Genomic DNA, 22,063 nt, shown 5'->3' with positions numbered 1-22,063 from the left:
ACTGATCTCTGTTTTCCCCTAGTGAAAGCACCTCCCCCACATAGCTAGCAAGCACCCCCTAGGGACACATTTAACCGTTTGACCACCCCTGATGTTAACCCCTTCCCTGCCAGTGTCATTTATACAGTGCATTTTTTTTACCACTGCTTACTGTATTGGTGTCACTGGTCCCCAAAAAGTGTCACTTAGTGTCAGATTTGGTCCGTCGCAATGTTGCAGTTGCGCTAAAAATCGCTGATCGCCGACATTACTAGTTAAAATAAATAAATAAATAAAGATTCCACAAATCTTTCCCATAGTTAGTAGACGCTATAACTTTTGCGCAACCAATATACGCTTATTGGGATTTTTTTACCAAAAATATGTAGCAGAATACATATTGGCCTAAACTGATAAAGAAATTAGATTTTTTACAATTTTTATTGGATATGTTTTATAGCAGAAAAAATATAGTTTTTTATTTTTTTAAATTTACGCTCTCCTTTTGCTTATAGTGCAAAAAAATAAAAACCGCAGAGGCGATCAAATACCACCAAAAGAAATCTCTATTTGTGGGGAAAAAAGGACGTAATTTTTATTTGTGTACAGCGTCGCGCGACCGCGCAATTGTCAGTTAAAATAATGCACTGCCGTATCCCAGAAAAAGTCCTGGTCATGAAGGGGGGGTAGATCTTCTGGAGCTGATGTGGTTAAAAGCAAATTTCAGTTTAGGCGACCCCCTCTTGTTTTGGGGGTCCCCCCGTTTTTGGGAGAGCTGCCAATTTCAAACCATTGGGCCCAACCAATGTTTCCGTTTTGATGGTTATAGATTTGAATGAAGTACTAAATGAAAGCGGGTGCAGCGAAAAGGTTTATTTATTTATTCATTTTTGAACACACACGCTACGTATATTTATGAAAATATCTGAAATAATAGAACGCAGCCAGCGCAATTTGTAATATTATCCCAAACACCAGAATATATAAATCCCGCTGATAAGCTTCAGTTTCATGGTAGGCTGCTCCCTCCGGGTCATTCTGATCCACACATCTCTGTGCCTGCAAGAGACAAGTAAAGGGTCACAATGGATGTTTAAAAAGTAACTCCACTTTTGTTGCAATAAATAAAAATAAAAACATTCCCCTCTGGGTGATCTATATACAGTATCTCACAAAAGTGAGTACACCCCTCACATTTTTGTAAATATTTTCTTCTATCTTTTCATGTGACAACACTGAAGAAATGACACTTTGCTACAATGTAAAGTAGTGAGTGTACAGCTTGTATAACAGTGTAAATTTGCTGTCCCCTCAAAATAACTCAACACACAGCCATTAATGTCTAAACCGCTGGCAACAAAAGTCAGTACACCCCTAAGCGAAAATGTCCAAATTGGGCCCAATTAGCCATTTTCCCTCCCCCGGTGTCATGTGACTCGTTAGTGTTACAAGGTCTCAGGTGTGAATGGGGAGCAGGTGTGTTAAATTTGGTGTTATCGCTCTCACTCTCTCATACTGGTCACTGGAAGTTCAACATGGCACCTCATGGCAAAGAACTCTCTGAGGATCTGAAAAAAAAATTGTTGCTCTACATAAAGATGGCCAAGGCTATAAAAAGATTGCCAAGACCCTGAAACTGAGCTGCAGCACGGTGGCCAAGACCATACAGCAGTTTAACAGGACAGGTTCCACTCAGAACAGGCCTCGTCATGGTCAAACAAACAAGTTGAGTGCACGTGCTCAGCGTCCTGTGGTCTGATGGGACCAAGATAAACTTATTTGTTTCAGATGATGTCAAGCGTGTGTGGTGGCAACCAGATGAGGCTGCCGGCACTGATAATGACCCCAAACACACCTCCAAGACGACCACTGCCTTGCTAAAGAAGCTGAGGGTAAAGGTGATGGATTGGCCAAGCATGTCTCCAGACCTAAACCCTATTGATCATCTGTGGGGCATCCTCAAATTGAAGGTGGAGGAGCACAAGGTCTCTAACATCCACCAGCTCCGTGATGTCGTCATGGAGGAGGGGAAGAGGACTCCAGTGGCAACCTGTGAAGCTCTGGTGAACTCCATGCCCAAGAGGGTTAAGGCAGTGCTGGAAAATAATGGTGGCCACACAAAATATTAACACTTTGGGCCCAATTTGGACATTTTCACTTAGGGGTGTACTCACTTTGCCAGATAGGGATGCGTGCGCACCACTCTGCCCATTCACGCATGCGCAGCTGGCTGAAAAAACCGACAACTACAGAGTGGAAGTGGGGGAGCGAGCGTCCCAAAGGCGAATAGGAAAGTCATGAGCTCCCCCTAGCTAAACCTCCACACAAGACACACTGAGAACCGTGCATGCGCGGTTACCCAGGAGCGATGTAACGGCCCTTACAGCAAGATAGCAAATACATTTCTGTAGAAGGAGTGAGCCAAAAGGGTAAACACCCCAGGCTAACCCCACAGTGCCGCAGCCTGACCTGCATGGATTGCACGATGCAGAGCCGCGGCTACCCGGCCTGAGCCAGAGGTGAAAAAGTTCCCTGGGTAAGTCTACATGAAAAAAAAAAAAAGACTTTTTCTCTTACTGAACTGAATGGGATTGGGACGCTTCTGCTGCTGTTAACCCCTTCGCACCTAAGGGTAAAACAATTCTAAATGCCTAAGCACAATTTTGCAAATTTGACATGCGTTAGTAAAACCGTATATATCAGCACAGCTAGTTTGTACACCCATGTAGATTATATCGCATTTTTTTTTTCATTTTCATTTTTTTTTTTTGGCGGTAAATGGTAATGAATATCTCCTGTTTTTTTTTTTTTTTACTATCAAAGGAAAACTGGCCCAAAATAGTAAAAAAAATAAAGTATAAATTTTCCTTTTTTTTTATCCTACCTAAAACATACTGACACGTAGGGATGGGCTGTCTGTTCGGGTCAAACATGAGTTCGACTCGAACATTGGCTGTTCGCCCGTTCACCGAATAGCGAACAATTTGGGGTGTCCGTGGCAAATTCGAAACACGAACCAATTATTATACACTTAACAGGATTTTTTTTACCAAAAATATGTAGCAGAATACATTTTGGCTTATATTTATGACAAAATTTGATTTTATTGGATTTCTTTTGAAATAGAAAGAAGAAAATATTGTTTTTTTTTCCAAATTTCCGCTTTTTTTTCGCTTATATCGCAAAAAATAAAAAACGAAGTCGTGAATAAATACCACCAAAAGAAAGCTCTATTTGTGTGAACAAAATGCTAAAAATTTAATTTGGGTACAGCATTGCATGATCGCGCAATTGTCATTGAAAGTGTGAGAGCCCTGAAAGCTGAAAATTGGTCTGGGAAGGAAGGGGGCGAAGGTGCCCAGTACTGATGTGGTTAAGGGGAACCCCGTACCAAAATTTTTGACAATTCCTTTATTAATGTCTTCTTCTTTCCCCGCTTATTCTTCCATCTTCTTCTGGTCTTCATTCGGTTTTCTTCCCCCACTTCTTCCTCTGCTTCTTCCTCTTCTTCCTCCGATCCTCTGCTTCTTCCTCCAGCTTCTTCTTCCCCGCTTCCTTCTCCAGACGATCCGCATCCATGGGAGGTTCCTGCAGTGTGACGCTTCTGACGGTCCCCGTGATGTCAGAGGGGGTGGGGTCACCCGGTTACGTAACGGGTGACCCCGCCCCCCTCTGACACCACAGGAAAAGCCATAGGAAAGTCCCTGTGAAGTCCCTGTGCATCAGAGGGGGCGGGGTCACCGGGTGGCTCCGCCTTCAGTTATATAAGAACTATCAGAAGAACAGAAGCGTCACACTGCAGGAACCTCCCATGGATGCGGATCGTCTGGAGAATGAAGGGGGAAGAAGAAGCTGGAGAAAGATGCGGACGAGAAGACCGAAGAAAGAAGCAGAGGATCAGAGGTAGAAAAGGAAGAAGCAGAGGAAGAAGCAGGGAAAGAACAAGATGGAGGAAGAAAACTGAATGAAGACCAGAAGAAGATGGAAGAAGAAGCGGGGAAAAAAGAAGACATTAATAAAGGAATTGTCAAAAACCGTCTCTTGTCTTTTTTAACATTTTTTACGCTTTTTTGTGAAATGGTACCCCATTACCAATTCACACGGGGGGTCCCCTTGTTAAAGGGGGCTTCCAGATTCCGATAAGCCCCCCCACCCGCAGACCCCTACAACCACCGGGCAAGGGTTGTGGGGGTGAGGCCCTTCTCCCCATCAACATGGGGACAAGGTGCTTTGGGGGGGCTACCCCAAAGCACCCTCCCAATGTTGAGGGCATGTGGCCTGGTACGGTTCAGGAGGGGGGTGCTCTTTCATCCCCCCCTCTTTTCCTGCAGCCTGCCAGGTTGCATGCTTGGAAAGGGGTCTGGTATGGATTTTTGGGGGGACCCCACACCATTTTTAAAAAAAAATTTGGCGCAGGGTTCCCCTTAATATCCATACCAGACCTGAAGGACCTGGTATGGAATTTGGGGGGACCCCCCACGCATTTTTTTTTTAAATTTTGGTTTGGGGTTCCCCCACGTGATACAAATGACAATATCTTGCTTGTTTTTGTTGTTTTTCTCTAGGGGATTAACTTGGATGGGGAAAAAAGGGACATGGGATGTCCAGATAATGAATAATTCTCAGTAGAATAAAAGTAGTTGCGGCTAGATCTGACAATGTTTTCCTCTGCACATCTCCTCCAGCACAATACTGGAGATCACTTGTTTCACTGTACTATCCAAATCTAGATTTCTGTCACATTAGCACACGGCTAGGCCTCACTCTGAATAAGTCCTAGTATTTTCCTGATAGCCCATTACAGGCAGGGGTCTGCAGTCCCCTTTGATGTAGCAGTCATTTTGATGAGAAGCATAAATGAACTAACTGGCACTTGGTGGACTACTGATCCCAGCACGTCTGATGCAAATCCTGGAAGCCCTCCTGGCTGCAGCGACCAGACTTCAACGCAACCCCACAGTCTCTCCCTCTGGCTCCACATCCAAATCCTGGCACGTCTCTTCCAGAGCTTTCTACTGTGCACTTCACTCACCGACCCCGGCATGGATCCCTCCTGAGTGACTTTCCCGGCTGTGCCCTCCAACTGTCTTCTTCCTGCTCCTGTTCCAGGACACCTCTCATGACCGTGTAATGAGAGGCTCCCTCCCAGCTCCCGAGGTCCTGGCCTGAGGTACACCCCCCCAGAAAGGGTGTTACCTCAGACCACAACAGTCCAACATGCCATAACCCCAGTTCTTCCACCCAACAACTCCTCCCACAGCAGGCCGACCATGGGTATATGTAGGAGGCCTGCCCCCTGCCAATCCTAGTTGGGGATTGGTCAGGGCTCCCACGTGCACCCCAGGTCACTCCAGCCCTCTGCACTGCCCCTTTTCCAGAACCTTCTCCCTGGCAACAGAGGAGGCGCCCAAGAGCTGAAACACATGTCAGTCACCTGCTACACTAAAAGCCCTCCCCTGACCCCAGATCAAAACAGACAGGCCTAGCACACAGCATAGGCCTAAATTTACCTGCTCTGGGAGCTTACACAAAAAACCTACTCTAGAACCTACCTACCTAAGGTAGAGAGTGCTACACTTGCATTGGTACATGTCCCCCCTCATGACAGTGCCCAGCTAGCCATGCCTTTTTGACAGTAGTCTACCTATTAGCCCTAAAAGTGACCAGAATTTAACAAGGTTGCCCCCACTCCACCTTAGGATTTAAAAGGGTTCACCTCTAAGTTTGGGTTTACAGAATTTTGAGCAAGATTTGCCGAACCATTGACATGTCGAAACTGTTCAGATTTACCCATCAGTATTAGTAGATGGTGAAGTTGTGAGCTCTTTGGTAGGTAGTAGATGTTATATTTTAGGGCAAGTGCATAATATTTTCTCTTGTAATGATTTATCACGGTAAGAGATGTCTGATTTCGGCGATGGTTGTTTTTGTAACATTTTTATCTGTCCTATCGGCATTTATCTGTTTGGCCACATAACTTCAAGAACACCACACCAAACCGTTTTTTAACCAACTGCCTCCCAGCTATCGGTGTCATTCATGTTGCCCACATACTGTCTGTTAGGGATGAGCCGAACACCCCCCTGTTCGGTTTGCACCAGAACATGCGAACAGGAAAAAAGTTCGTTCGAACATGCGAACACCGTTAAAGTCTATGGGACACGAACATGAATAATCAAAAGTGCTAATTTTCAAGGCTTATATGCAAGTTATTGTCATAAAAAGTGTTTGGGGACCTGGGTCCTGCCCCAGGGGACATGGATCAATGCAAAAAAAAGTTTTAAAAAGGGCCGTTTTTTCAGGAGCAGTGATTTTAATAATGCTTAAAGTCAAACAATAAAAGTGTAATATCCCTTTAAATTTCGTACCTGGGGGGTGTCTATAGTGTGCCTGTAAAGGGGCGCATGTTTCCTGTGTTTAGAACAGTCTGACAGCAAAATGACATTTTGAAGGAAAAAACTCATTTAAAACTACCCGCGGCTATTGCATTGCCGACAATACACATAGAAGTTCATTGATAAAAACGGCATGGGAATTCCCCAAAGGGGAACCCCGAACCAAAATTAAAAAAAAAAAATGACGTGGGGGTCCCCCTAAATTCCATACCAGGCCCTTCAGGTCTGGTATGGATATTAAGGGGAACCCCGGCCAAAATTAAAAAAAAAAAATGACATGGGGTTCCCCCTAAATTCCATACCAGACCCTTCAGGTCTGGTATGGATTTTAAGGGGAACCCCGCGCCAAAAAAAAAAAAAAAAACGGCGTGGGGTCCCCCCAAAAATCCATACCAGACCCTTATCCAAGCACGCAACCTGGCAGGCCGCAGGAAAAGAGGGGGGGACGAGAGTGCGGCCCCCCCTCCCTCCTGAACCGTACCAGGCCACATGCCCTCAACATTGGGAGGGTGCTTTGGGGTAGCCCCCCAAAACACCTTGTCCCCATGTTGATGAGGACAAGGGCCTCATCCCCACAACCCTGGCCGGTGGTTGTGGGGGTCTGCGGGCGGGGGGCTTATCGGAATCTGGAAGCCCCCCTTTAACAAGGTGACCCCCAGATCCCGGCCCCCCCCCCTGTGTGAAATGGTAAGGGGGTACAAAAGTACCCCTACCATTTCACGAAAAAAGTGTCAAAAATGTTAAAAATGACAAGAGACAGTTTTTGACAATTCCTTTATTTAAATGCTTCTTCTTTCTTCTATCTTTCTTCATCTTCTGGTTCTTCTGGCTCTTCTGGTTCTTCTGGTTCTTCCTCCGGCGTTCTCGTCCAGCATCTCCTCCGCGGCGTCTTCTGTCTTCTTCTCCTCGGGCCGCTCCGCACCCATGGCATGGGGGGGAGGCTCCCGCTCTTCTCTTCTTCTCTTCTTCTTTTCTTCTTTTCTTCTTTTCTTTTCTTCTTCTCTTCTTCTTCATTTTCTTCTCCGGGCCGCTCCGCAATCCATGCTGGCATGGAGGGAGGCTCCCGCTGTGTGACGGCGCTCCTCGTCTGACAGTTCTTAAATAACGGGGGGGGGCGGGGCCACCCGGTGACCCCGCCCCCCTCTGACGCACGGTGACTTGACGGGACTTCCCTGTGACGTCACGGGGAATGCCACAGGGAAGTCCCGTCAAGTCACCATGCGTCAGAGGGGGGCGGGGTCACCGGGTGGCCCCGCCCCCCCGTTATTTAAGAACTGTCAGACGAGGAGCGCCGTCACACAGTGGGAGCCTCCCTCCATGCCAGCATGGATTGCGGAGCAGCCCGGAGAAGAAAATGAAGAAGAAGAGAAGAAGAGAAGAAAAGAAGAAAAGAAGAAAAGAAGAAGAGAAGAAGAGAAGAGCGGGAGCCTCCCCCCCATGCCATAGGTGCGGAGCGGCCCGAGGAGAAGAAGACAGAAGACGCCGCGGAGGAGATGCTGGACGAGAACGCCGGAGGAAGAACCAGAAGAACCAGAAGAGCCAGAAGAACCAGAAGATGAAGGAAGATAGAAGAAAGAAGAAGCATTTAAATAAAGGAATTGTCAAAAACTGTCTCTTGTCATTTTTAACATTTTTGACACTTTTTTCATGAAATGGTAGGGGTACTTATGTACCCCCTTACCATTTCACACAGGGGGGGGCCGGGATCTGGGGGTCACCTTGTTAAAGGGGGCTTCCAGATTCCGATAAGCCCCCCGCCCGCAGACCCCCACAACCACCGGCCAGGGTTGTGGGGATGAGGCCCTTGTCCTCATCAACATGGGGACAAGGTGTTTTGGGGGGCTACCCCAAAGCACCCTCCCAATGTTGAGGGCATGTGGCCTGGTACGGTTCAGGAGGGAGGGGGGGCCGCACTCTCATCCCCCCCTCTTTTCCTGCGGCCTGCCAGGTTGCGTGCTCGGATAAGGGTCTGGTATGGATTTTTGGGGGGACCCCACGCCGTTTTTTTTTTTTTTTTGGCGCAGGGTTCCCCTTAAAATCCATACCAGACCTGAAGGGTCTGGTATGGAATTTAGGGGGAACCCCACGTCATTTTTTTTTTTAAATTTTGGCCGGGGTTCCCCTTAATATCCATACCAGACCTGAAGGGCCTGGTATGGAATTTAGGGGGACCCCCACGTCATTTTTTTTTTTAAATTTTGGTTCGGGGTAGGCATGTGCAATTCGTTTCGTTCCGAATTAGTTTTTTAACGAATTTCGACAAATTAGTTAATTCGGGAATATCCGAATTAACGAAAACCCGTTTAACGAATTTTTTCCGAATATTCGTAAATTCGATAAAATTGGACATTCGTAAATTCGGGCATTCGTACATTCGCAATTTACATTCGTACATTCGTAAATTCGTGCATTCGTAAATTTGTAAATTCGAAAATTCGGAAATCTGAAATAATAGTTAACTAATAATAACTTAACTATTAGTAATTACTAGTAACTTTTAATTTACAGGTATTGTAATTTCCTTTTAAATTTGGCTGTTAGTGAACGTAACACATACAAATTTATCCGAAGTTATGAATGAACCGAAAAAACGGAATGGAACATAATGAATTAATAATAATAAATAACAATAATAATAATAACAACGTTTTATTATTATTATTGATTATTAATTTGTTGATTATTAATTTGAGCTGCTTGGATCCCTGGCGCTGAGTGGTGTACTTTTGGGCCCTTGAAAACACCTTTCCATTTGTTTAGATGCAGCATTCGTTTTGGATAATTCGTAACTTCATTTAAATTTGTATTTGTTACGTTCACTGACAGTCAAGTTTGAAAGGAAATTACAATACCTATAATTTAATAGTTAGTTACTATTTCAGATTTTTGAATTTTCGGGTTTTTGGATTTTCAAACTTCGAATTTACAAATTTCCGAATTTTCTAATTTACAAATGTACGATTTTACGAATGTACGAATTTATGAATGTACAAATGTAAAAATGTACGAATGTACAAATGAACAAATGTTCGAATTACGAATTTACAAATGAACGAATTTACGAATCGCGATCATAACGAATGACCCGAAAAAAGAAAAAAATAATAAACGAATGAAACGAAATCGAAAATGAACGATTTTTTTTGGCTGTGCACATGTCTAGTTCGGGGTTCCCCTTTGGGGAACTCCCATGCCGTTTTTATCAATGAACTTCTATGTGTATTGTCGGCAATGCAATAGCCGCGGGTAGTTTTAAATGAGTTTTTTCCTTCAAAATGTCATTTTGCTGTCAGACTGTTCTAAACACAGGAAACATGCGCCCCTTTACAGGCACACTATAGACACCCCCCAGGTACGAAATTTAAAGGGATATTACACTTTTATTGATTGACTTTAAGTATTATTAAAATCACTGCTCCTGAAAAAACGGCCGTTTTTAAAACTTTTTTTTGCATTGATCCATGTCCCCTGGGGCAGGACCCAGGTCCCCAAACACTTTTTATGACAATAACTTGCATATTAGCCTTTAAAATTAGCACTTTTGATTTCTCCCATAGACTTTTAAAGGGTGTTCCGCGGCATTCGAATTTCCCGCGAACACCCCAAATTGTTCGCTGTTCGGTGAACTTGCGAACAGCCAATGTTCGAGTCGAACATGAGTTCGACTCGAACTCGAAGCTCATCCCTACTGTCTGTAGAAGAAGCATTGCATTCTTTTTAGCTTAAATCGGTTGTTCAGGATGAAAATTTTACTTTTTAGATAAAGAATACCCCTATAATCCTCATGCTTAATGTATTCTAGTAAAGGTACACTGTAAACGAAGGTCCGTTTTGTATTTTTGCAGCATTGATTTCTTACTTTTGTAAGTCCCAGCAGGCCGCGGCCATCTCATGTGTGGGCATCTGAAGCCAGACTGTATCTCTTCCTGTATTCCATGGTTACCCAGCAGATCTCGCACATGCTCAGAGCGGCACGAGCGGTGTAATAGGTTGTAGGTCGGGTTTCCATAGCAGCAGCAGTGTCAGAGGAAGTTGCCGCCCCTTAGCTATGGAAATCTCCCCTCCCCCTCCAAGAAAGAGAAAGTTTATTTACATTTACAAAGATTATAAATCTAGAAATATAAAAAATCTCCTTCAAAAGGTAATTACTTTTTAAAATATGCTAATTGTAAATGATATGCCTTGTTTCTGTTATGTGTGTATATATTCCCCAAAATGCATTGGATCCTTTTTTGCTTGTTGTTGTGACAAGTATAGAGGAATTTTTGGACTCTCAACACAATTGTTTGCTGCTCCTTTTGGTTCAGTTAACCCCTCCCAGACTGTTGCAGCAGGGCGGCCCCCCTGCGCGAATTCACGTGCCTGCACCCACGCGCGTGCCGCCGACAACCCGCTCCCGCTGTGATTGGACACAGCGGGACCCAATCAGGAGAGGCAGACCGCCGTTCTGCCAGAGGGGAAAACTGAGATTTTCCCTGCCAGTGTAATTTATACAGTGACAGTGCATTTTTTTTAACCACTGATTACTGTATTGGTGTCACTGGTCCCCAAAAAGTGTCACTTAGTGTCAGATTGGGCCGCCGCAATGTCGCAGTTGCAGAAAAAAAATGGCCGATATTACTAGTTAAAATAAATAAATAAATAACATAACTCAACACACAACCATTAATGTCTAAATCGCTGGCAACAAAAGTAAGTACACCCCTAAGTGAAAATGTCCAAATTGGGCCCAATTAGCCATTTTCCCTCCCTGGTGTCATGTGACTCGTTAGTGTTACAAGGTCTCAGGTGTGAATGGGGAGCAGGTGTGTTAAATTTGGTGTTATCGCTCTCACTCTCTCATACTGGTCACTGGAAGTTCAACATGACACCTCAATGCAAAGAACTCTCTGAGGATCTGAAAAAAAGAATTGTTGCTCTACATAAAGATGGCCTAGGCTATAAGAAGATTGCCAAGACCCTGAAACTGAGCTGCAGCACGGTGGCCAAGACCATACAGCGGTTTAACAGGACAGGTTCCACTCAGAACAGGCCTCGCCATGGTCCACCAAAGGAGTTGAGTGCAAGTGCTCAGCATCCTGTGGTCTGATGGGACCAAGATAAACTTATTTGGTTCAGATGGTGTCAAGCGTGTGTGGTGGCAACCAGATAAGGCTGCCGGCACTGGGGAGCTACAAATCATTCAGGGAACCATGAATGCCAACATGTACTGTGACATACTGAAGCAGAGCATGATCCCCTCCCTTCAGAGACTGGGCCGCAGGGCAGTATTCCAACATGATAACGACCCCAAACACACCTCCAAGATGACCACTGCCTTGCTAAAGAAACTGAGGGTAAAGGTGATGGACTGGCCAAGCTTGTCTCCAGACCTAAACCCTATTGAGCATCTGTGGGGCATCCTCAAATTGAAGGTGTTGGAGCGCAAGGTCTCTAACATCCACCAGCTCCGTGATGTCATAATGGAGGAGTGGAAGAGGACTCCAGTGGCAACCTGTGAAGCTCTGGTGAACTCAATGCTCAAGAGGGTTAAGGCAGTGCTGGAAAATAATGGTGGCCACACAAAATATTAACACTTTGGGCCCATTTTGGACATTTTCACTTAGGAGTGTACTCACTTTGCCAGGGATGCGTGTGCACCACTCTGCCCGTTCACGCACGCGCAGCTGGCTGCAAAAACCGACAACTACAGAGCAGAAGCGGAGGAGCGAGCGTCCCAAAGGGGAATAGGAAAGTGATGAGCCCATGAAGCTAGATAGCAAATACACTTCTGTAGGAGGAGTGAGCCAAAAGGGTAAACCTCCCAGGCTAACCCCACAGTGCCGCAGCCTGACCCGCATGGATTGCACAATACAGAGCCGCGGCTACCCGGCCTGAGTGAGAGGTGAAAAAGTTCCCTGGGTAAGTGTTCATGAAAAAAAAAAAAGACTTTTTCTCTTACTGAACTGAATCGGATCGGGACGCTGCTGCTGCTGTTAACCCCTTCGCACCTAAGGGTAAAAAATTCAAAATGCCTAAGCACAATTTTGCAAATTTGACATACGTTAGTAAAACCGTATATATCATCACAGCTAGTTTGTGCACCCATGTAGATTATATCGCATTTTTTTTTAATTTTAATTTTTTTTTTTTTTTTGGTGGTAAATGGTAATGAATATCTCCTGATTTTTTTTTTATTATCCCCCACAGTGCATTACCAGGCCCTTTGGGTCTGGTATGAATATTAAGGGGAACCCCGAACCAAAATTTTTGACAATTCCTTTATTAATGTCTTCTTCTTTCCCTGCTTCTTCTTCCATCTTCTTCTGGTCTTCATTCGGTTTTCTTCCTCCATCTTGTTCTTCCCCCACTTCTTCCTCTGCTTCTCCCTCTTCTTTCTCCGATCCTCTGCTTCTTCCTTTGGTCTTCTCGTCCGCATCTTCCTCCGGCTTCTTCTTCCCCGCTTCCTTCTCTGGATGATCCGCATCCATGGGAGGTTCCTGCAGTGTGACGCTTCTGACAGTCCCCGTGATGTCAGAGGGGGGCGGGGTCACCCGGTTACGTAACGGGTGACCCCGCCCCCCTCTGATACCAGAGGGAAAACCATAGGAAAGTCCCTGTGAAGTCCCTGTGCGTCAGAGGGGGGCGGGGTCACCGGGTGGCCCCGCTTTCAGTTATATAAGAACTGTCAGAAGAACAGAAGCGTCGCACTGTGGGAACCGCCCATGGATGCGGATCGTCCGGAGAACGAAGGGGGAAGAAGAAGCCGGAGGAAGATGCGGACGAGAAGACCGAAGGAAAAAGCAGAGGATCGGAGGAAGAAGAGGAAGAAGCAGAGGAAGAAGCGGGGGAAGAACAAGATGGAGGAAGAAAAATAAATGAAGACCAGAAGAAGATGGAAGAAGAAGCGGGGAAAGAAGAAGACATTGATAAAGAAATTGTCAAAAACCATCTCTTGTCTTTTTTAACATTTTTGACACTTTTTTTGTGAAATGGTACCCCATTACCAATTCACACGGGGGTCCCCTTGTTAAAGGGGGCTTCCAGATTCAGATAAGCCCCCCCGCCAGCAGACCCTCACAACCACGGGCAAGGGTTGTGGGGATGAGGCCCTTCTCCCCATTAACATGGGGACAAGGTGCTTTGGGGGAGCTACCCCAAAGCACCCTCCCAATGTTGAGGGCATGTGGCCTGGTATGGTTCAGGAGGGGGGGCGCTCTCTCGTCCCCCCCTCTTTTCCTGCGGCCTGCCAGGTTGTGTGCTCGGATAAGGGTCTGGTATGGATTTTTGGGAGGACCCCATGCCATTTTTTTTTTTAAATTTGGCGTGGGGTTCCCCTTAATATCCCTACCAGACCTGAAGGGCCTGGTATGGAATTTGGGGGGACCCCCATGCATTTTTTTAAAAAAAAATTTGTTTTGGGGTTCCCCTGTGGGGGAATCCCATGCCGTTTTTATCAATGAACTTTTATGTGTATTGCCGGACCGATAATTCATTAAATGCTGCAAGTATTTTTAAATGACTTTTTTTCCTTTAGGAGTGTCATTTTACTGTCATGCCCCGTACACACGGTCGGACTTTGTTCGGACATTCCGACAACAAAATCCTAGGATTTTTTCCGACGGATGTTGGCTCAAACTTGCCTTGCATACACACGGTCACACAAAGTTGTCGGAAAATTCGATCGTTCTGAACGCGGTGACGTAAAACACGTACGTCGGGACTATAAACGGGGCAGTGGCCACTAGCTTTCATCTCTTTATTTATTCTGAGCATGCGTGGCACTTTGTGCGCCGGATTTGTGTACACACGATCGGAATTTCCGACAACGGATTTTGTTGTCGGAAAATTTTATATCCTGCTCTCCAACTTTGTGTGTCGGAAAATCCGATGGAAAATGTGTGATGGAGCCTACACACGGTCGGAATTTCCGACAACAAGGTCCTATCGCACATTTTCCGTCGGAAAATCCGACCGTGTGTACGGGGCATCAGACTGTTCTAAACACGGGAAACATGCGTCACTTTACAGGCATACTATAGACACCCCCCAGGTACGAAATTTAAAGGAATATTACACTTTTATTGTTTCACTTTAAGCATTATTAAAATCACTGCTTACGAAAAAACTGCCATTTTTAAAACTTTTTTTTTTGCATTGATACATGTCCCCTGGGGCAGGACCCAGGTCCCCAAACCCTTTTTATGACAATAACTTGCATATAAGCCTTTAAAGTTAGCACTTTTGGTTTTTCATGTTCGTGCCCCAAAGACTTTAACGGTGTTCGCACCAATTTTTTGCCTGTTCGCATGTTCTGCTGCGAACCGAACGGGGAGGGGGGGGGGGTGTTCGGCTCATCCCTACTGACAACGGACACTAAGTGCCGGTTCACAGTGGTGCGATGCGAGGACCCTGCGAATCCAGTGCGGGGGTTCCCGCATCGCACCTGAATCTCACACTGGTTCACACTGAGATCTGCGAACCGCTGCGGGTGTCAATGTAAAGTTAACGACACCCCCACATTGGTCGGCAGATCGCAGTGCGAACTGTTAAATGGTGCAGGAAATCGGATCATATAACTATAAGTATAAGTATAAGAACACCCATGCGATCCGATTCCAGTGCGGACCAAAAAAAAAGGGTCCTGCACCATTTTGGTGCGAATGTGATGCGATTTCAGCCATAGAGTTTCTATAGCTGAAATTGCATTGCACAGACATTGCATGTGATCTGAACAGCAATGCGAATCACATGCGATGTCTGGGATCAAACCAGTATGAACCTGGCCTAAAGACCCGTACACGCCATATGAACAACAATATCTTGCTTGTTTTTGTTGTTTTTTTCTAGGGGATTAACTTGGACGGGGAAAAGGGACATGGGACGCCCAGATAATGAATAATTCTCAGTAGAATAAAAGTAGTTGCGGCTAGATCTGACAGTCTTTTCCTCTGCACATCTCCTCCAGCACAATACTGGAGATCACTTGTTTCACTGCACTATCCAAATCTAGATTTCTGTCACATTAGCACACGGCTAGGCCTCACTCTGAATGAGTCCTAGTATTATCCCGATAGCCCATTACAGGCAGGGGTCTGCAGTCCCCTTTGAGGTAGCAGTCATTTTGATGAAAAGAATAAATGTACTAACTGGCACTTGGTGGACTACTGATCCCAGCACATCCGATGCAAATCCTGGAAGCCCTCCAGGCTGCAGTGACCTGACTTCAACGCAACCCCACAGTCTCTCCCTCTGGCTCCACATCCAACTCCTGGCATGTCTCTTCCAGAGCTTTCCACTGTGCACTTCACTCACCGACCCCGGCATGGATCCCTCCTGAGTGACTTTCCCGGCTGTGCCCTCCAACTGTCCTCTTCCTGCTCCTGTTCCAGGACACCTCTCAATGGCCGTGTAATGAGAGGTTCCCTCCCAGCTCCCAAGGTCCTGGCCTGAGGTACATCCCCCCCAGACTGACCCCGGCATGGATCCCTCCTGAGTGACTTTCCCGGCCATGCCCTCCAACTGTCCTCTTCCTGCTCCTGTTCCAGGACACCTCTCAATGACCATGTAATGAGAGGCTCCCTCTCAGCTCCTGAGCTCCTGGCCTGAGGTACACCCCCCCAGGAAGGGGGTTCCCTCAGACCACGACAGTCCAATACGCCATAACCCCAGTTCTTCCACCCCACAACTCCTCCCACAGCAGGCCGACCATGGGTATATGTAGGAGGCCTGCCCCCTGCCAATCCTAGTTGGGGATTGGTCAGGGCTCCCATGTGCACCCCATGTCACTCCAGCTCTCTGCCCTGTCCCTTTTCCAGAACCTTCTCCCTGGAAACAGAGGAGGCGCCCAAGAGCTTAAACACATGTCAGTCACCTGCTACACTAAAAGCCCTCCCCTGCCCCCAGATCAAAACAGACAGGCCTAGCTCACAGCATAGGCCTAAATTTACCTGCTCTGGGAGCATACACAAAAAACCTACTCTAGCACCTACCTACCTAAGGTAGAGGGTGCTACACTTGCATTGGTACATGCCCCCCCTCATGACAGTGCCCAGCTAGCCAAGCCTTTTTGACAGTATTCTACCTATTAGCCCTAAAAGTGACCAGAATTTAACAAGGTTGCCCCCACCCCACCTTAGAATTCAAAAGCGTTCACCTCTGAGTTTGGGTTTACAGAATTTTGAGCAAGATTTGCCGAACCATTGACATGCCGAAACTGTTCAGATTTACTCATCAGTATTAGTAGATGGTGAAGTTGTGAGCTCTTTGGTAGGTAGTAGATGTTATATTTTAGGGCAAGTGCATAATATTTTCTCTTGTAATGATTTATCATGGTAAGAGATGTCTGATTTCGGCGATGGTTGTTTTTGTAACATTTTTATCTGTCCTATCGGCATTTATCTGTTTGGCCACATAACTTCAAGAACACCACACCAAACCGTTTTCTAACCAACCGCCTCCCAGCTATCGGTGTCATTCATGTTGCCCACATACTGTCTGTAGAAGAAGCATTGCATTCTTTTTAGCTTAAAGCAGTTGTTCCAAAAATTTTACTTTTTAGATAAAAAAATCCCTCTATAATCCTCATGCTTAATGTATTCTAGTAAAAGTACGCTGTAAACGAAGGACCGTTTTGTATTTTTGCAGCATTGGTTTCTTACTTTTGTAAGTCCCAGCAGGCCGCGGCCATCTCATGTGTGGGCATCTGAAGCCGGACTGTATCTCCTCCTGTATTCCATGGTTACCCAGTATGCACCTCCAGATCTCGCACATGCTCAGAGCAGCATGAGCAGTGTAATAGGTTGTGGGTCGGGTCTCCATAGCAACAGCAGTGTCAGGGGAAGTTGCCACCCCTTAGCTATGGAAACCTCCCCTCCCCCTCCAAGAACCAGAAGGTATATCTACATTTACAAAGATTATAAACCTAGAAATATAAAAAGCTCCTGCAAAAGGTAATTACTTTTTAAAAGATGCTAATTGTAAATTATATCCCTTGTTTCTGTGCAGATTTTATATATATATATTCTCTGTTATGTGTATATATATATATATATATATATATATATATATATATATATATATATATATATATATTTGCAATTAGCATCTTTTAAAAAAGCAATTACCTTTTGCAATAGATGCCACATCATATTTCCCCCATCAAAATTGCCCCCATCATACTGCCCCATCAAAATTGCCCCATCAAAACTGCCCCATCATACTGCCCCATCAAAACTGTCCCATCAAAACCGCCCCATCACAATTGCCCCCATCAAAACTGCCCCCATCAAAATTACCCCATTATACTGCCCCATCAAATTGTTCCATCAAAACTGCCCCATCAATTTTGCCCCATAAAAATTGGCCCCTTCAAAATGGCCCCATTAAAACTGCCCCAATAAAAATTGCCCCATCAAAATTGCCCCATTAAAACTGCCCCCATTAAAATTGCCCCCATCGAAATTGCCCCATCAAAACTGTCCCCATCATACTGCCCCATCATCCTGCCCCATTAAAATTGCCCCATCAAAACTGCCCCCATCATACTGCCCCCATCAGAATTGCCCTATCATACTGCCCCCATCAAAATTGTCCCATCATACTGCCACCATCAAAATTGCCCCCCATAAAAACTGCCCCCTCAAAATTGCCCCATCATACTGCCCCCCGTCAAATTGCCCCATCATACTGCCCCCATCAAATTGCCCCATCATACCGCCACCATCAAAACTGCCCCATCAATACTGCCCCCATCAAAACTGCCCCATCAAAACTGCCCCCTTCATGCTGCCCCATCAATATTGCCCCATCAAAACTGCCCCATCAAAATTGCTCCATCAAAACAGCCCCATCAAAACTGTCCCATCAACATTTGCCCCATCATACTGCCACCATCAAAATTGCCCCATCAAAACTGCACCATCAAATTGCCCCATCATACTGCCACCATAAAAACTGCCCCCATCAAAACTGCCCCATCAAAATTGCCCCATCAAATTGCCTCATCAAAACTGCCCCATCACACTGCCCCATCAAAACTGCCCCATCATACTGCCCCCATCAAAACTGCCCCATCAAAACTTTCCCCATCAAAATTGCCCCATCATACTGCCCCATCAAAATTGCCCCCATGTCTGTAACTATGCATAGTAGCCACTCTCACCCTTTTTGTAGCTCCATTTGCTCACAAGCACCATATTCCCTCTTCCTTACCTGGAGAGAAACTTGCAAGGCATAAAGTGCGAGTAGCCAACAGCAACAAAGAAGATTGAATATGCAAAAGCAGAGAAAACTGCGGTACTGTGGTTGTGGATCATTGCCCTCTGATGGTGAGACCATCACCACGACTGGTCTTGCTGGTTGCCGGCTGAAAGACTCTTCAACTCCATAGCCCATACTTTGTGGGAAGCCAGGGTAGTAGTTGGGTGCCTGCTGTGGTGGTATGGATGCTAGCAGATAGTATGGAGGTGGTGGATCTCTCCCATTCAGCTTAATGGCTTTGTTGTTGACCTGGAAACTTGGTTTGGTGTATTTCTCCAATTCTTCCATTTATCTCCTAATATCCAAAGACTGGAGTGAAGAGTTAAAGTGTTTACTTTGTTCACATACAAGAGAATTATGTCAGTTTTTAGAGGATCATCTCTTTCTGTAAAAACGCACCTGTCAAACCGGACGTCAGCCTCCTCCCCATATGCTACCTAGGAATCCACTGCACCATTTTTTCATACAATTAAATAAAAATCTAGTTGAACAGGAAACATTTTTTCTTTTTTTTGTACTATTTCTTTCTTTTGGTATGTGTGTGTTTCTGCGGATAGCTTGCTGGAGATCCAGTAGTGCAATTCCTTCAATGCCTGGTGTCACCTCCTATAAAAAATGTATTAAATGTATTGTAATTCTACTCTAATGCCACGTACACACGATCTGACTTTCCGACAACAAAACCATGGAATTTTGTTCGAAGGGTGTTAACTCCAACTTGTCTTGCATACACACAGTCACACAAATGTTGGCCAACAATTACGAACGTGGTGACGTACAAGACGTTATCTCCATTGCGAACGCTTCCGGCTCGTTCTTGATTCCGAGCATGCGTGTTTGTTCCGACGGACTTGTGCACACACGATCAGAAAGTCAGACAACACACATTTGTTGGCGGAAAATTGGAGCGCATGCTAGCCAACATTTGTTGGTGGAAAGTCCGACAACAAATGTCCGATGGAGCATACACACGGTCGGACTTAACGCCAACAAGCTCACATCTAACATTTCCCATCGGAAAATCCGATCGTGTGTACGTGGCATAAGCCAATGAACAAAAAACACAAATGTTGCAGCTATGTAATTATTAGTACATCATTATTTTTTTTTAAATACCTGAATGTGACCTGGCATCACAAGTCTCTTGCAGTCTCTGTACAGCAGAGCTGGAGTGTGAGAGGAAGAAGCAGCACAAGACGCTCATCAGTGTGTTTGCTGGCAAGACGTATTGTAAAGAAGGCAGAATTCTTTTCAGTAGAAGAAGGAAGCCAGTGCGGGTGTATGCACGTGCGCATAACACTGGCTATACCTCTGTGCTTAAGGTAAACATGAAAAAATTAGCATGCATGGTCTCCACTGGTATTGACGCCCCCCAGTGGCCTAAATAGACTGAAGCACTGCAGAAGGAAGTTGCTGAGTGGTCTTCAGCTAATCCTTGTTAACCCGAGACCTGACTTACTGATTTTGCCTCACAGGGTAAGACCCGGTTTGCCTTTTGTTCGGCTTCTGGACTTTTTGCCTCTTTGTTGTTACTTTGGCCAGCCTCCTGGACTGTCATGGTCAGGGGTCAGGGTGGGAGACCAGTAGCCATAGCAGTAGAGAGGCTCCCACCTACCAGCTAAAAAAATATACAAGCAGGTCACCCTGGCAGATGACGTAGGCTCACCCGAGGTGCGTGGTCTAAGCACTAACCGGTGTTCACCAGATCTCCTGATGGTGGAGATGGCTTTTGCTCAATGTTAGTACTGGGTTGTAGTCCTCAGGATTGCCCCACCAGGAGGTAAGCATGTCAGGGTCCAGTAGCAGATATAGCAGGTAGGGATCAAGCAGAATGTAGTCTGTAAACAAGCCAAAGGTCGGTAATTAGTAGTTGCAGGTTGGGATCAAGCGGAAGCGTAGTCGAGGAACAAGCCAAAGTTTGGTTACAAATGGTTGCAATTTGGGATCAAGCGCAAGCGTAGTCGAGGAACAAGCCATAGGTTAGTAACAAATGGTTGCCGGTTGAGATTGAGAAGAAGCGTAGTCGAGGAAGAAGCCAAAGGTCGGTAATTAGTGATTGCAGGTTGGGTTTAAAGTGATTGTAAATTCTCTCAAAAAACAAAACAAAAAAAACAACCTGCCAGACAAAGGCATAATGAGCTAATATGCATCGTATACTAGCTCATTATGAAATACCTTAGATCGAAGCTGTTGCAGCTGTGACCGGCGACATGTCTCCTGGAGTTATTTCCGGGTTCGCGGGCTCCGGAGCTGTGATTGGCCGAAGCCGTGATGACGTCACTCCGGCGGATGTGCACGGGAGCCACCAGTCACGGCACAGCTACTGAAGAAACGGCACGAGAGAGACATTTCTTAAGTGCGCATGTGCCGATGACGTCAGCACATGTGGATCCAGTGCATATCTCCTAAACAGTGCAAGTTTAGGAGATGTTCACGGTACCCACAGGTAAGCCTTATTATAGACTTACCTGTAGGTAAAAGTGGTAGTACAGGGGGTCCCCGACTTACGAACATCCGAGTTGCGAACAACCCCTACTTACGAACGGAGCCCGAATGACGTCACTGCTGGCCGAATCTTCCTCTCCTGAGCCTTTCCTCCGTTCCTGGCTTGGCTGCGGGTCCCCTTCGTCCTCCTGCCTGCCCATCTACAGCCCTGGTATGGTCCGGTGGCCTGCCAGGCCGCTAAAACTGGCCGTCGTGGCCGAGGCCTTGTGCGGCGTATGAAGCCTCCAGGATCCCCGGTCTTTCCTACGCCGCTGCCCCGCGAGGGTGCACCACGGCCGGCCGCCCGGCCTGCCTGGCCTCTGATGGCTGCTTTCACCATCCATCTCCCTGCTGTGCCATACAGTGTACCTCTCTCTGCTGTCTCCTGTCGCTGCCGCCAGGAAATAGTGAGAGGGGAGAGCTGTGCTCAGCTGCGCTCCTGGACTCCTGTTTTGGAGGTGACAGGGTCAATAAAGAGAACCTGTCACCTCCAATTGCTATCACACAGGGAATTGTTTCCTCCTGTGTGATAGCAATAAAGTTAAGTGAAAAAAAAATTGATAAAATTAAAATAAGAAATACAGTAATAATTAAATTAATAAAATAAAAAAATAATTAAAAAAGTAAAGAATAATAAAAATAATATTAAAAATAAGAAAATTATACAAAAATAAAAAAGTAAACGACAAGCTACAAATAAATACAAATAAAAAAAAGTGATTAAAAAGTAAAAAAATAAAAGAAACAAAACATATTTGAACTAACCATGCCGCCCCTGCCATCCGGTTGCCTTTCTCTGTTGATTTAGGTTTACATCCTGTCTCTGAGACTAGATTTGCACTTAAAAAAGGTACTGTTCCGACTTACAAACAAATTCGACTTAAGAACAAACCTACAGTCCCTATCCTGTTCGTAACCCGGGGACCCCCTGTACAGAGTTTACAACCACTTTAAGTGGAAGCATA

The 22,063-nt window shown here is 45.7% G+C and overlaps 1 long non-coding RNA gene across 1 annotated transcript; it reads right to left on the bottom strand.

Annotated features, from left to right (window-relative positions):
* Positions 1-832: 832 nt before the first annotated feature.
* On the bottom strand, positions 833-20,575 carry LOC141109786 (uncharacterized). Its single transcript, XR_012236191.1, has 4 exons — positions 19,731-20,575; positions 19,014-19,220; positions 18,567-18,923; positions 833-1,038 (listed from the first exon to the last, which is right to left on the bottom strand). It is a non-coding gene; the product is annotated as an uncharacterized lncRNA (long non-coding RNA).
* Positions 20,576-22,063: the final 1,488 nt, after the last annotated feature.

Source organism: Aquarana catesbeiana, linkage group LG10 (assembly GCF_042186555.1).
Source record: "Aquarana catesbeiana isolate 2022-GZ linkage group LG10, ASM4218655v1, whole genome shotgun sequence".
NCBI lineage: Eukaryota > Metazoa > Chordata > Amphibia > Anura > Ranidae > Aquarana > Aquarana catesbeiana.
Note: the sequence above shows the minus strand (reverse complement) of the source record. Positions and strands in the feature narration are given on the sequence as shown.